The sequence below is a fragment of the Lolium rigidum genome, chromosome 2, assembly GCF_022539505.1.
Source record: "Lolium rigidum isolate FL_2022 chromosome 2, APGP_CSIRO_Lrig_0.1, whole genome shotgun sequence".
Lineage (NCBI taxonomy): Eukaryota > Viridiplantae > Streptophyta > Magnoliopsida > Poales > Poaceae > Lolium > Lolium rigidum.
The window spans coordinates 211810791-211825494 of NC_061509.1; positions in this window are offsets into that span (position 1 = coordinate 211810791).

Below are 14704 nucleotides of genomic sequence, written 5' to 3' on the forward strand. Positions count from 1 at the left end.
CTAGATTTGGATTACTTGCGCAGAAACAGATTTCTTTGCTTGTCACGAATCTGGGTCTAATTCTCTGTAGGTAACTCAGAAAATTATGCCAATTTACGTGAGTGATCCTCGGATATGTACGCAACTTTCATTCAATTTGAGCATTTTCGTTTGAGCAAGTCTGGTGGCCTAATAAAATCCATCTTTACGGATCTGTCTGTTTTGACAGATTCTGCCTTTTATTTCGCATTGCCTCTTTTGCTATGTTGGATGAATTTCTTTGATCCATTAATGTCCAGTAGCTTTATGCAATGTCCAGAAGTGTTAAGAATGATTGTGTCACCTCTGAACATGTTAATTTTTATTTTCCACTAACCCTCTAATGAGTTGTTTCGAGTTTGGTGTGGAGGAAGTTTTCAAGGGTCAAGAGAGGAGGATGATATACTACGATCAAGAAGAGTGAAAAGTCTAAGCTTGGGGATGCCCGGTGGTTCATCCCTGCATATATCAAGAAGACTCAAGCGTCTAAGCTTGGGGATGCCCAAGGCATCCCCTTCTTCATCGACAACATTATCAGGTTCCTCCTCTGAAACTATATTTTTATTCGGCCACATCTTATGTACTTTACTTGGAGCGTCTGTTTGTTTGTTTCTATTTTTGTTTGTGTTTGAATAAATTGGATTACATCATGCTTGTGTGGGAGAGAGACACGCTCCGCTGGTTCATATGAACACATGTGTTCTTAGCTCATAATATTCATGGCGAAGTTTCCTCTTCGTTAAATTGTTATATGGTTGGAATTGGAAAATGATACATGTAGTAATTGCTATAATTTCTTGGGTAATGTGATACTTGGCAATTGTTGTGCTCATGTTTAAGCTCTTGCATCATATACTTTGCACCTATTAGTGAAGAATACATAGAACAATGGTAATGACATGAGTAAACAATTGAATCATAAAGCAAAGACTTTTCATGAATAGTACTTTCAAGACAAGCATCAATAAGTCTTGCATAAGAGTTAACTCATAAAGCAATAAATCAAAGTAAAGGTATTGAAGCAACACAAAGAAAGATTAAGTTCCAGCGGTTGCTTTCAACTTATAACATGTATATCTCATGGATAATTGTCAATGTAAAGTAATATAACAAGTGCAATATGCAAGTATGTAGGAATCAATGCACAGTTCACACAAGTGTTTGCTTCTTGAGGTGGAGAGAAATAGGTGAACTGACTCAACATAAAAGTAAAAGAAAGGCCCTTCGCAGAGGGAAGTATTGATTGCTATATTTGTGCTAGAGCTTTGGTTTTGAAAACAAGAAACAATTTTGTCAACGGTAGTAATAAAGCATATGTATCATGTAAATTATAACTTACAAGTTGCAAGCCTCATGCATAGTATACTAATAGTGCCCGCACCTTGTCCTAATTAGCTTGGATTATCGGGATTATCGCAATACACATGTTTTAACCAAGTGTCACAAAGGGGTACCTCTATGCCGCCTGCACAAAGGTCTAAGGAGAAAGCTCGCATTTGGATTTCACGCTTTTGATTATTCTCAACTTAGACATCCATACCGGGACAACATAGACAACAGATAATGGACTCCTCTTTAATGCATAAGCATGTAGCAACAATTAATGTTCTCATATGAGATTGAGGATATATGTCCAAAACTCGAAACTTCCACCATGATTCATGGCTTTAGTTAGCGGCCCAATGTTCTTCTCTAACAATATGCATGCTCTAACCAATAAATGAGTGGTAAATCTCCATTACTTCAGACAAGACGGACATGCATAGCAACTCACATGATATTCAACAAAGAGTAGTTGATGGCGTCCCCAGGAACATGGTTATCGCACAACAAGCAACTTAATAAGAGATAAAGTGCATAAGTACATATTCAATACCACAATAGTTTTTAAGCTATTTGTCCCATGAGCTATATATTGCAAAGGTAAAGAATGGAAATTTTAAAGGTAGCACTCAAGCAATTTACTTTGGAATGGCGGAGAAATACCATGTAGTAGGTAGGTATGGTGGACACAAATGGCATAGTGGTTGGCTCAAGGATTTTGGATGCATGAGAAGTATTCCCTCTCGATACAAGGTTTAGGCTAGAAAGGTTATTTGAAACAAACACAAGGATGAACCGGTGCAGCAAAACTCACATAAAAGACATATTGTAAACATTATAAGACTCTACACCGTCTTCCTTGTTGTTCAAACTCAATACTAGAAATTATCTAGACTTTAGAGAGACCAAATATGCAAACCAAATTTAGCAAGCTCTAGGTGTTTCTTCATTAATAGGTGCAAAGTATATGATGCAAGAGCTTAAACATGAGCACAACAATTGCCAAGTATCAAATTATTCAAGACATTTTAGAATTACTACATGTAGCATTTCCCGATTCCAACCATATAACAATTTAACGAAGAAGATTCAACCTTCGCCATGAATACTATGAGTAAAGCCTAAGGACATATTTGTCCATATGCAACAACGGAGCGTGTCTCTCTCCCACACAATGAATTCTAGGATCCATTTTATTCAAACAAAAACAAAAACAAAAACAAACCGACGCTCCAAGCAAAGCACATAAGATGTGATGGAATAAAAATATAGTTTCGGGGGAGGAACCCGATAATGTTGTCGATGAAGAAGGGGATGCCTTGGGCATCCCCAAGCTTAGACGCTTGAGTCTTCTTAAAATATGCAGGGGTGAACCACCGGGCATCCCCAAGCTTAGAGCTTTCACTCTCCTTGATCATATTGTATCATCTCCCTCTCTTGATCCTTGAAAACTTCCTCCACACCAAACTCGAAACAACTCATTAGAGGGTTAGTGCATAATAAAAATTCACATGTTCAGAGGTGACACAATCATTCTTAACACTGGACATTGCACAAAGCTACTGGACATTAATGGAACAAAGAAATTCATCCATCATAGCAAAAGAGGCAATGCAAAATAAAAGGCAGAATCTGTCAAAACAGAACAGTCCGTAAATATGGATTTTATTGAGGCACCAGACTTGCTCAAATGAAAATGATCAAATTCAATGAAAGTTGCGTACATATCTGAGGATCACGCACGTAAATTGCCATATTTTTCTGAGCTACCTACAGAGAGGCAGGTCGAAATTCGTGACAGCAAAGAAATCTGTTTCTGCGCAGTAATCCAAATCTAGTATGAACCTTACTATCAACGACTTTACTTGGCACAACAATGCACAAAACTAAGATAAGGAGAGGTTGGTACAGTAGTAAACAACTTCCAAGACTCAAATATAAAATAAAAATACTGTAGTAAAAACATGGGTTGTCTCCCATAAGCGATTTTCTTTAACGCCTTTCAGCTAGGCGCAGAAAGTGTGTATCAAGTATTATCAAGAGATGCAGTATCGACATTATTTTCACAATTTATCCCATTGGGTATCTTAGATGCTCCCTTATCTATAGTGGTTTTAAGAGCTTTATCAATTTTAGGCCTATAATAGCTTTTTGGTTTAGGCCCCTTAGAGATATACATGAACCTTTGCTCCTTTCCCACATAAGATTTCTCTCTAAACTTTATAGATGAAAAGGTTGAACCCAATGTTCCCATAGACTCTTCAAGTTCACTAATCCTTTGGGTTTGATTATCATGAATAGCAAAAGATTCTAAGATGGCGATTCTCTCATTAATTCCACCTAGAGATTTATCAAGTTTATCAGTGCTATCCAGTAATGCTTTCAAAGTAGTATCAATAATTGGAAGGTTTTGCTATATGGTTTCCAACTTTTTCATGACATCTTCAAGAGAGGCTTCAATTTTAATTTCATTAACAGGTGGTATTCCAAATAAACTCTCAATAATGCAACTAGCTTCTAAAGCAGGGGCGCCTAGGAAGTTACCTCCCGCGAGACAATCAAGAACATACCTATTCCAGACTAGAGATACCAACATAAAAATTCTCGAGTAGCATAGTGGTGGAGTGTTTCTTAGTGCACCTATTATGGGCATCACTAATTCTATACCAAGCATCTTTTAAACATTCTCCCCTTGTTGCTTAAACGAACGAACTTCAACTTCGAGATTACTCATTTTAGCAGTAGTAAATAAAGCAAACTAGATAAAATAAATGCAAGTAACTAATTTTTTTGTGTTTTTGATATAGAGTGCAAGACGATAGAATAAAGTAAAGCTAGCAACTAATTTTTTTGTGTTTTGATATAATGCAGCAAACAAAGTAGTAAATAAAATAAAGCAAGACAAAAACAAAGTAAAGAGATTGGATTGTGGAGACCCCCCTTGCAGCGTGTCTTGATCTCCCCGGCAACGGCGCCAGAAAAAAATGCTTGATACGCATACAGCACGCGTCCGTTGGGAACCCCAAGAGGAAGGTGTGATGCGTACAGCGGCAAGTTTTCCCTCAGAAAGAAACCAAGGTTTATCGAACCAGGAGGAGCCAAGAAGCACGTTGAAGGTTGATGGCGGCGGGATGTAGTGCGGCGCAACACCGGGGATTCCGGCGCCAACGTGGAACCCGCACAACACAACCAAAGTACTTTGCCCCAACGAAACAAGGTGAGGTTGTCAATCTCACCGGCTTGCTGTAACAAAAGGATTAGATGTATAGTGTGGATGATGATTGTTTGCGAAAAACAAGTAGAACAAGTATTGCGATAGATTGTATTCGATGTAAAGGAATGGACCGGGGTCCACAGTTCACTAGAGGTGTCTCTCCCATAAGATAAATAGCATGTTGGGTGAACAAATTACGATCGGGCAATTGACAAATAGAGAGAGCATGACAATGCACATACATGATATGATAAGTATTGTGAGATTTAATTGGGAATTACGACAAAGTACATAGACCGCTATCCAAGCATGCATCTATGCCTAAAAGTCCACCTTCAAGGTTATCATCCGAACCCCTTCCAAGTATTAAGTTGCAAACAACGGACAATTGCATTAAATATGGTGCGTAATGTAATCAATAACTACATCCTCGGACATAGCATCAATGTTTTATCCCTAGTGGCAACAAGCACATCCACAACCTTAGAACTTTCCGTCATCGTCCCAGCATTTAATGGAGGCATGAACCCATTATCGAGCATAAATACTCCCTCTTGGAGTTAAGAGTAAAAACTTGGCCAGAGCCTCTACTAATAACGGAGAGCATGCAAGATCATAAACAACACATAGGTAATAGATTGATAATTAACATAACATAGCATTCTCTATCCATCGGATCCCGACAAACACAACATATAGCATTACGTATAGATGATCTTGATCATGTTAGGCAGCTCACAAGATCCGACAATGAAGCACATGAGGAGAAGACGACCATCTAGCTACCGCTATGGACCCATAGTCCGGGGGTGAACTACTCACTCATCACTCCGGAGGCGACCATGGCGGTGAAGAGTCCTCCGGGAGATGATTCCCTCTCCGGCAGGGTGCCGGAGGCGATCTCCCGAATCCCCCGAGATGGGATTGGCGGCGGCGTCTCCGGAAGGTTTTCCGTATCGTGGCTCTCGTGACCGGGGGTTTCGCGACGAAGGCTTTAAGTAGGCGGAAGGGCAACGCGGGGGCCACACGAGGGCCCCACACACCAGGGCCACGCGGCCAAGACTCGGGCCGCGCCGCCCCGTTGTGGCGGCGCCTCGTGGCCCCACTTCCTTTCCCCTTCGGTCTTCCGGAAGCTTCGTGCAAAAATAGGACCCTCGGGCGTTGATTTCGTCCAATTCCGAGAATATTTCCTTACTAGGATTTCGAAACCAAAAACAGCAGAAAACAAAGAATCGGCTCTTCGGCATCTCGTTAATAGGTTAGTGCCGGAAAAGGCATAAATACGACATAAAGTATGCATAAAACATGTAGATATCATCAATAATGTGGCATGGAACATAAGAAATCCAACCTTCTCCTTGAGGAGTTTTTCGGTTCTTTGTGTTTCTTTGTGACTTTCTTTTTGTCCTTCCTTCTCCTTGTTATCTTTTTCTCCATGTTTTTGGAGAGTCTCATTCAAGCTTTGTTTCCATTTGGTTTTTGCAAGCTTGGTTCTATGTTCTCTCTTACCATCCTTATAGTTTCCTTACCCTCCTTTTTGGTGTTCCGATGCCAAAGGGGGAGAAGTTCTTATTCGGATGGGTTTTTGCATGGAGACCTTTGTTGTTTGTAGCCTTTTTATTCTCGTTCTTTATATTTTCTTGTGGCTACGTCAACTCTATGGAGGCATCTTACGGTGAGTTTGGGTATTCTGAAGGCAAATGTATGATAACTTCACCCAAAACTCCTTGCATGATCTTGTGTTGCCTCCATATTGCGCATATGTTATTTGAACATGATCTTGTATCCTTGTTGCATATGTGCTTGGTTTGTAAAATCTAGGGGGAGTTATGCCTCTAGGACGTGTGTATTTGTATTCAAATACATATTCAAAATATGCACATGCTTAGGGGGAGCTCCGTCGAGCTTTTGCAAATCTAAGAATCTCATCATAATATCATATGCTTTTGCAAAGTCTTATGTTGTCATCAAACACCAAAAAGGGGGAGATTGAAAGAGAAAAGTCTAAACCCCAGGTTTTGTGTGTTTGATGACAACACTTGAGTAATCTCACCGTGTGCTTTGAGTATCATTGTTAGATTTGCAAGTGCACGGTGACCTCGCTGGACACGTCAAGATCGGAGGACTGAAGCGTAGCTTATAGGTTATCTCGGTTTTGTGTGTGTATCGCGAGGTGACATGGCTGGAGAGAAAAAGGGGAGAAAACCAGTTTTTGTCGGACCGGTACTACCGGTACTAGTAGCGGTAGTACCGCTACCCCTACTAGTACCGCCCACGGTACCGCTCTGTAGTTCTGCGCTGGATTTGACCCACAGTACGAGTTACGGTACCTCTGCGGTACCTGGAGCGGTAGTACCGCCCATGGTACCGCCCAGGTACCGTAACTAGTTACGGCAGTACCGCTTCGGTACCGCTTTGGATCCAGTAAGGTTTGGACCCCATTGCGGTACCTCGAGCGGTAGTACCGCTCTGTGTCCACGTGGACAAGGTCTGTGGGATTTCGAACTCAGAGCGGTAGTACTGCTTACCCAAAGCGGTAGTACCGCTTAGGCAAAAACTGGACATAACGGTTGGATTTGGAGGAGCCTATTTAAGGGGCCCTTCTTCCCCAACTCGTTTTTATCTCTCCTCTCTCTCTCTCCTCCATTGTTGCTGAGCTTAAACCTTGAGGATCTCCCCAACCATCCAACCAATCTTGCCCAAATTTTGAGGAGTGGTGGAGGAGACCCCGATCTATAGTTCTACCAAGAGAGATTTCACCAATACTTGCTACTCCTTAGTGGATCTTGGTGTTAGGGTTCCTATGGTGGGATCTTGGAGGAAGTGCACCTATGGAGGCTAGCTTGGTGTTGTGCTAGCCCCATAGGTTGTTGGGAGCCTCCTTGTGGTGTGGAGTTCGCCCCAACCTTGTGAAGGAATCACCGCCTCGACCGGTGTCTTAGTGGAGAAGGGGGAGCCCCTTTGTGGAGCTCTCTTGAGGAAGAAGGTGAGGCCTTCCTTCGTGGTGTGGCCGCCTAGTCTCTTGCGTGAGGCTAGCACCTCCTCAACGCGATGTACTCTCTTTTGTGAGAGGAACTCGCGGGAAACAAACCTCGCCTCGTCTCCGCGCCATCCGGTTGTCCCGCTCCTTACTCTTACTATCTTGCTTGTTCCTTTGCTTGTTGCACTTGTTCTAGGATCATTGTAGGAACACCGACACCACTAAAATCGAAAAAGATTAAAACTTGACGTAGCGTCCATTTGTAGGATAACGTTGCATAGAAAACAAAAATTTTCCTACCGCGAACACGCAATCCAAGCCAAGATGCAATCTAGAAGACGGTAGCAACGAGGGGGTATCGAGTCTCACCCTTGAAGAGATTCCAAAGCCTACAAGATGAGGCTCTTGTTGCTGCGGTAGACGTTCACTTGCCGCTTGCAAAGCGCGTAGAAGATCTTGATCACGATCGGTTCCGGCGCCACGAACGGGCAGCACCTCCGTACTCGGTCACACGTTCGGTTGTTGATGAAGACGACGTCCACCTCCCGTTCCGGCGGGCAGCGGAAGTAGTAGCTCCTCTTGAATCCGACAAGGCACGACGGCGTGGTGTCGGTGGCGGTGGAGAACTCCGGCGGAGCTTCGCTAAAGCACGCGGGAGCTATGGAGGAGAAGGGGGCGGCTAGGGTTTGGGAGGGGGTGGCCGGCCTCAAGGGGGTGCGGCCAACTTGTGGCTTTGGTGTGGCCGGCCCCCTCCCCTATGCCCCTCATTATATAGGTGGATCCCCAAGAGTTGGTCTCCAAGTCTTCGAATAAGACCCGAACCAAAAACCTTCCATAGAGAGGGAAACCTAGCCTAGCTAGGACTCCCACCAAGGTGGGAGTTCCACCTCCCATATGGGGGGGCGGCCCCCTAGGGGGAGTCCACTTGGGACTCCTCCCCCACTAGGGTTGGCCGGCCATGGAGGTGGAGTCCCTTGTGGACTCCACCTTCCTTGGTGGTTTCTTCCGGACTTTTCTAGAACCTTCTAGAACCTTCCATAGAACCTTCCGCGACATTTATTCACATAAAATGACATCCTATATATGAATCTTATTCTCCGGACCATTCCGGAACTCCTCGTGATGTCCGGGATCTCATCCGGGACTCCGAACAAATATTCGAACTCCAATCCATATTCAAATACTACCATTTCAACATCCAACTTTAAGTGTGTCACCCTACGGTTCGTGAACTATGCGGACATGGTTGAGTACTCACTCCGACCAATAACCAATAGCGGGATCTGGAGATCCATAATGGCTCCCACATATTCAACGATGACTTTAGTGATCGAATGAACCATTCACATACAATACCAATTCCCTTTGTCTCGCGATATTTTACTTGTCCGAGGTTTGATCTTCGGTATCACTCTATACCTTGTTCAACCTCGTCTCTCGACAAGTACTCTTTACTCGTACCGTGGTATGTGGCCTCTTATGAACTTATTCATATGCTTGCAAGACATTAGACGACATTCCACCGAGAGGGCCCAGAGTATATCTATCCGTCATCGGGATGGACAAATCCCACTGTTGATCCATATGCCTCAACTCATACTTTCCGGATACTTAATCCCACCTTTATAGCCACCCATTTACGCAGTGGTGTTCGATGTAATCAAAGTACCTTTCCGGTATAAGTGATTTATATGATCTCATGGTCATAAGGACTAGGTAACTATGTATCGAAAGCTTATAGCAAATAACTTAATGACGAGATCTTATGCTACGCTTAATTGGGTGTGTCCATTACATCATTCATACAATGATATAACCTTGTTATTAATAACATCCAATGTTCATGATTATGAAACTAATCATCCATTAATCAACAAGCTAGTTAAGAGGCATACTAGGGACTCTTTGTTGTTTACATATCACACATGTATCAATGTTTCGGTTAATACAATTATAGCATGGTATATAAACATTTATCATAAACATAAAGATATATAATAACCACTTTTATTATTGCCTCTTGGGCATATCTCCAACACCATTCACCCCCCCTCTTGTTCGCTACGATCCATTCACTAGTAATAGAAAAAAATGGTAGACCGGAGTGCCTCTGCTCAGGAATCCAAGGCCTAGGGTCACATCAAGTCTTAATCACAACCAAAATTGGTTCCCGTGTTCTAAAATTCAAAACGCGTACACAATATTCAGTGTGTGAAATAATTGTATTTGATAGGCAGGAGGTAATTCTACATTATTGAGATTTTGAATTTGACTGTTGTTGAGGTAATAATTATATGGAGTCGAAATTTGATAGCATACAGAAGTATCTCTTTTTACAACCCGCCTCTACACAAGCAGGTACAACTGTGGAGTTGCAACACACCACAAATGAGTAGCCACTATCGTGTTCATTGCACTCAATACAACGATGAATGAACCAGACCAGTTGACATGCTTCTAGACCTGGGCTATATGTAGAAATCTGGAAATCAATGGATCAATCTGCATCAGTGTCAAGCTTCATGCACTAGCCAACACAACCAAAAGTCCAAACTGATGGAAAGGGCTAGGCAATCCACTTATGCATATCAACACCCCTCCTCATGTGTGACTGGGAGAAGAGAAGAGAAGGTCAACACGTGAAAGAAGAATAGCACACGTATGAATGATCGTATAGGAGGCGGACATAGGGGTGGGCAGATATTGCAAAAGCCAGGACTCGAACTTGATACCCTAGACTCTGATACCATGTCAAGCTTCATGCACAAGCCAATGCAACCAAAAGTCCGACTAATGGAAAGGGCTAGGAAATCCAATTGTACATATCAACAATCAGCAGGGTTATCACTGCATCGAGTTCATTCATACAGTAGCTACAGAAAAGGATAGGTCCTATCAAATCCACATCAAAACAAGGAAACAACAACCAAGATCATAGAAATTGCACATAAATGCACCTACAAAATATGCTTAGTCCCAGGTACCATTTGACAGGACCAAGGTACTAACCTGTCACTGTCCCCATTCATCTCCAATTATCTAGAGCATACTCTTCTTACTACCTTTCCTAACCTGCTCTAGTAGGGCCTCCTTCTCTTCTGCTATCTTTCTAAAATTGTAGACTTATAGTCTTAGCACAGCTGATGCACCTCATTCTACTTGGAGTTTCTCCTCCAGAACTTGAGCACACAAATACTTTGACTTGGACATGGACTTGCACTTCAACAGTCCAACATTCCGCAAGAAAGTGTTTTTGGCAATACCTTTGTTTTTTATTGCCATGGAAAATGCCTTCACACATACTTCATCGGTTTTTTTTAGACCATTTTTACCGGGTTTTGCCCTCTCTAATTTCATATTTTCCTGATTTTTTTTAGTTCATACACATGTGTAAACATGATAGTTACTACGAGAAATTTGCTGACAGTAGGTTTATCATATGTATGACCTACTTTTATTCCTAGAATTTGGCATGTCTAATTCACATCACATAAATTTTAATAAACATATATAATATCATATTGACATGTACTTTCACTATGAACAACTAGGGCATTAATGACGGTACAGGGCTGATGTTTTAGAAATTCGTCAGCGAATGTCTTTTTATGTGATAGTACTGCGTTTTCGCGTCACATGTGGCGTTTTGGGCCGCTCGGCCCCAAAAAATAATGACGGTCGGGCTCTAAACTTCAGCGATTGTCCAAAAATGAGCTTCACGAGAGGTGGACGAACCAAATTGCGGACTCAGGAGGGGCATCACAAGAGCTGGGCTTCGGGCCGCTGGACACACCTGACCCACCCTCTGCACGCTTCTGTTCACTTACTTTTCTGTCTGCTCGCACAACGTTCCAAGGTCTGCAACACTGGGACCCATATTTGTATGGGGACACAGCCAGTGTCTGCACACATGTACCTGACATGCAGCACTCGGGCCCGCATGTCAGGTATCGGTACGTTCCTCTTGCATGGGGTTGCCCGTTCTAACATCCTCCCAGCATGCGAAGTGGACCAGACCAATCAGTACCACCAACATGGGCTCCACATGTCAGTTCCATGCCAAAAAAAAATTGCGTACGTGCGATCACAAGTGTCTGCCTGCCATCAATTCTGGACGCTGGCCCCGCATGTCAGAGCCTGGTGGGCCCGCATGTCAAAGCTTGGTGGGCCCGACATGCCAAAGCTTGGTGGGCCCCGCATGTTAGAGCTTGGTGGGCCTACATAATATGTCGGGTCTACGTGGGTCCCAGGTGCTATTTTCCATCGGGCCCACATGGAGCTGTGTCAATTCTGGACGCGTGGCCCCGCATGTTAGAGCCTGGTGGGCCCTGTATTTTGAAACCTAGGTGGGGCCCGCATATCAGAGCTTGGTGGGCATGTCAGGCCTACATGGTTCGCGGGTGGCACTCCCGTCAGACCCACATGGAGATATGGGACTTACTGGATTCACTAGGTGTCCCACGTGTTAGCTACCCATCGAGGTGTCATTGGGTCAGATTCTCTGACGAAAGTCTCAAGGCTAATTTATTCAGGTCGAAACAGGACACGGAGAGGAAATTACTAGGCCCAAGGCCAATTTATCCAGGTTGAAGGGGTAAAAAATAAATCCAACAAAGGAAACTTTTATCATAGATGCTGACATGTGGGACCAATGAGCCAGCAGCGTACTCAACGTTTCAAAGGCTATAGGGTATCGAAAGAAAAAGGCAAATAACCAGAAATTATGGATCAAAAATAAATCTAACAAAGAAAACTTTTATTGTACATAGAGGCTGACATGTGAGACCTATGAGCCAGCAACTACCTCAACGTTTCAAAGATGGCAGGGGGTCAAAAGAAAAAGGCAAATAGCCGAAAATTAGGGGTAAAAAATCAATCAAAGAAAGGAAAGGTTTATCGTTCAAAGAGGCTGACATGTGAAACCCATGAGCCATCAGTATCCTCAACATTTCAAAGGCGACCGAGGATCAGAAGAAAAAGGAAAATATCTAGAAATTAGAGATCAAAAATAAATCAAAGAAAAGTGAAGTTTATTGTTTAGAGAGGCTGACATGTGGGAACCATGAGCCAGCAGCGTCCTCAATGTTTCGAAGTCAGCATAGGATCGAAAGAAAAAGTCAAGTAGCCAAAAATCAGGAGGTCAAAAACAATTGAAGAAAAGAAAAAAAATATCATTTAGAGAGGATGACATGCAGAACGCATTATCCAGCAGCGTAAACGGATTGATCAGAGAACGTGAACGATAGGGCACAATAAAAAAACATCGCTAGAGATGCTACCATCTGGACCCTACAGCCCTAGGCGGTGCGGATTTACATTAACTTGGCTGGCGTATCCGAGAATTCATCATGCACCACATCTTGAGCCACCATATGCGATGTTTTCCATGTTTTCGTGGTACTAGATGGCCTCAAACGAGAGAAAAAAGTTTTGAGATGCACCATGGGGAGAGCAAAAATCGTCGGGATGATGCATCAGCAACCACGGCCTGACTTAAAATTCATCGGCCATGGCAACTTTTCTTTTAGTGTTAGTTAAAATTAAGCTTTCAGATTTTTAACCGAATATTCATGATAAAATATTAATATATATAATCAATATAAATGATCTGATAGTATATTGTATTACAATATTATTGATAGTACTTTAATTATAAGTAATACTTCTTGTTCAAAATAATTGCCTAAATATGGATGTATCATGTATTTGGACATGTTTTAGGCCATCTTCAAAAAATATCTTCATGTTAATGCAAAACACATCGGGTCTGAAAAGTTGTGGTTTTCTGTTTTAGTTTTGTTCGATCGTTGTGCTTCTTGTAATTTACTCATCCTTTCTCGTGTCACTTTTTTTGAGAATTCGGCAAGTGAGGTGCTTGATGCTCCCTCCGTTAAAAAATAAGTAAAGGAGGGGACACCTCACAAATAAAGCTTAGTTAAAACTAAGCTTTTAAATTTTTGGTTGATAATTCATGATAAATTATTGATATATATATATAATAAATTTTAAATGATCTTATAGTATATTGAATTACGGTATTAATAATAGTACTTTAATTATATGTAAATTATATGTAATACTTCATGTTCAAAATAATTGCCTAAATATGGATGTATCATGTATTTGGATATGTTTTAGGCCATCTTCAACGCACCCTTCAGCAATCAGACAAATGGTGTCTGTCGCGGTTCGTGGAGGCCGAAAACGAGACCCAACAGCGTGCCGCATCCGAATGCCAACATGGTTAACGTCCGTTTGGCTCGCATCTCTAGCCCAATTTGGGTTGGTTTTGCGGTGGCAGCGGATAGGGCGCGCGTCCACGCGTGTTAGTGCTAGATTGCGTCGAGCCCGCATGACAGGGACTGGGGAGCCGAGGCGACGGTGGTCCACGCGGTCTTCTTAAATGAAAACCCTTCATCGTCCTCAAGCCCACACCAGTCCCACTCCACACACTCACTCCCCCCATCTCGAAGGGTTGCGGTTGGTTTCAGTCATTGCGGCCGGCGGATATCACTCCGGCGACAGCGGTGGTAGCGGCGGCGGTCGCTTCTTTTTCGCGGCGCAGAGGCCACCTCGCCCTCCACTCATGTCACGCTTGGAGCGGCGCGTCTGCGTGGTGGTCGAGACCGCCCAGAAGTTCACGGAGGCCGGCATGCCTCTACCGTGGCCCGACGTCGACCTGCCACACGGGTGGCACCTCAACCAGGCGAGGGTGCCAGTCCTCGCTATCCCCACCCGCGGCCCTGCTCGTCGTCAGGATATCCTACTCCGTATATATAAAATTTTAGATGCTGATAATTTTTTTATATAGTTGCTCAAACTTTAATTTATTTGGCTTTGACTAAGAACTACTATATGCATCCTAATTTGGAAAGGATGGAGTATTACCTACCTTAAGAAAATAAGTGATGGAGGAAATTCTTCATAAACAAAGCTTAGTTAAAATTAAGGTTTCAAATTTTCGATCGAACATTCGTGATAAAGTATTAATATACATATGTATGTATAACCAATTTAAATGATCTGATAGTATATTGCATTATTGTATTGATGATAGTACTTTAGCTATAAGTAATACTTTGTCTTGTTCAAAGTGATTGCTTAAATATGGATGCATTTAAACTGAAGAGAGTAGTGTTATATTTGTACGTATAATTTGGTTAAACTTA